A 2,599-nucleotide genomic window follows, 5' to 3' on the forward strand; every position below is an offset into this window, starting at 1 on the left:
AAGCACTAAAAAAGGCACTATGCACTAAATGATTTTTTTTGGCGTTTTAATTTTCAAAAAGCACTAAATTTAGTGCTTAAAGCACCAAGTTGGCAACTATGATTTTCGTTTCTAAACACATACTTGCCTCTTCGAACAAACACTAAAAAGAGGGCATTGAAAGGGTAACATTTAACGCCACGAGAACAACAAACAAGGACGATTATACTTAAGTTTATAGAAAAGTAAAATAAAGCTATAGCTCCTTGTGAGTTTTAATTTATAATTTTTCAAAAATAGGCAGCTTTTCCAATGTTTTAGAACAAGGCATATCGTATGCCACCACAGACTAATAAATTTATGAATAATCATAACCCTAACAAATAAATTAGACGCACTAAATTTCTCGCGAAAATTTACATGGAAATTAACAGCATTTTTAAAAGAATATAAATTAAATGAAAACAGCTTCACCTAATTAGAGATCGGCACGATCATCAACTCAAACAAAAAGCTGTTATCATTCGAAGATGTTATATTGAACGTATCCAAAGTTTAGCAAATTTTAATAATAAAATGTAATAAAAAAGCTACCTTGTTTGCATTAAAACCAGGAATTTTGAAAACAAGGGAACGAAGAGTGTCAAACCAGGACATTTCGCGGAAAAAGGGGTCGTAAAAACAATTTTTTCGGTATAGTACAATCCCAGGGGAGGGGAGAGCATAAAAAATCCGACTTTAAATTTTTTTGGACCACCCCAATGTACATACATACATACATGTATCTTAATTGAATTTTTATTATTAAATTTTTATTTTAACTGTATCGATATATTAATCACTTTCTTGTTAATGCATATAATTAATAAATTTATTAAATTGTTACCAATTATCTGAAAATAATAAAAAAGTTAAAAAAATCGTGAGCTACTTTTTAGGTACATTTGACAGCAAAAGGTACATTAAATTGTTAAATTACATAGGTACAATTTCAACTTTCGATTTTCCATCCCTGATCCAAATACGTTTCTGCTAAATTTTGGTATGAAAATATTATTTTCAAATACGAACATTTTTAAACGATAATCAAATACAGTTGTGTGCGACTGCGCAGAGTGAAAAAAAAACTATTTTTTTAAATGTTCTGCTTTAAAAATTGAAGAGTTGCGATAAAATGTTTTCAGTTAGAATATAACAAACAGGAAAGTAAAAAGGACACTGAAGATGGCACAACGCCGAAACCGGTTTGTCTCCAAACCAAATTTGATAAGGGATGACGGAAAACCGTTCCACAATACATCATACTTAATGACTTAATTACATAGATTCCCAAAGCTTGAAGGATAGTCAGTGTTGCGTTCATCCTGAAGGCCGGAAAAGGCTCTAATGTTTCTCCTAAGGAGTTTAAGCCTATCAGTCTGCCTTCATTTTTATAAAACCGCTAGAGAGACCTGTACATGGCTATCTTATCTTTCAAGAGCTCAACATATTTATTGCAAGGTCGGTGCATGTCACTGCAGACGCAATAGTTAAGTCTATTAATAATCTGGGGGTTGACACCAACCTAATAAGGCTTATTAACAGCTTAATTTATGACATAGCTGTCGCGGCAGAGTGGAGGAGCGCCTGCACTCAGCGCAGAGACATTAGGAGCACTCCGTAGGGTGGTGTTCTCTCTCCCCTGCTCTGTACTGCGGTTGTAAACGACCTTATAGAGGAACTGGAAAAAGTGGGATGTCGGGTGATCGCCTATGTAGATCATGTGGATCTTTTGGGTAAGGGAGGATTTCTATACACCCTTTTTTTCTGCCTCAAGATTACCTGAAGCATGTAACTAGGTGGACGATCAACGGTGGCCTCGCAGTAAATCCAAGCTCTGCGGCTCTGATATATACTTAGGCTTGATCCTGGATAGGAAGCTGTCGTGGAAGCCTAAAATCCAGGAAAGGGGAAAAAGGCGTCGATTGTCTTGTACAGCTGTAGGGCAGCTATCGGTAAAAGGTAAGGTCTTTTGCCCAAAGTAATTGCAGACAGAATTGTAGTAGCACGAACTGCTGTTAGGCTAAGGGAACCGTCTGGTAACACTCTGGAATTCTGGGAGGCTTCGACTTCCCTCAAGAGAGGACTGGGTAGGACGGGGTTACTAAGGCTTCTGGACTTCTGCAATGTATTTCAGGTGGAAATAGCTGCCTTCTAGGAAGCGGTAGACGCACTGCTAAATTGTGTGATGGTGCATTTGAAATCGGCAAAGGAATGTCTGACTTCTTTATCCATCGCGTCAGAGTGCTTGTTAGGAACTTCTTCTAGTTTAGGTGCCGGGCAACAGTGACATCGCTGAAAACTGCGTGGCTGCTGACCTGGCGTTGGAAAGGCCCCCTTAAAACGTTATCCCCAGATAAGAAGCAACTAAGGACGCCTCTGTCTCCTGGTACACTCTTGGATGGCTGGGCAATAATGAAATTTCATGCTTTACTAAATACCTAATAAAATGGACAAAAGAAAGCGATGCTCCTTTTGTGACATAAAAGAGGAAAAGAAAATGTTTTATAAGGCTAGGGTTGCCAGACGTACAGCTTTTGGGAGTAAACGTACTCCTTTTTATTGTAATGTACTCCCTTGT

Source organism: Rhagoletis pomonella, unplaced genomic scaffold, assembly GCF_013731165.1.
Source record: "Rhagoletis pomonella isolate Grant_MI unplaced genomic scaffold, Rhpom_1.0 Rhpom_scaffold_00007, whole genome shotgun sequence".
Classification (NCBI taxonomy): domain Eukaryota; kingdom Metazoa; phylum Arthropoda; class Insecta; order Diptera; family Tephritidae; genus Rhagoletis; species Rhagoletis pomonella.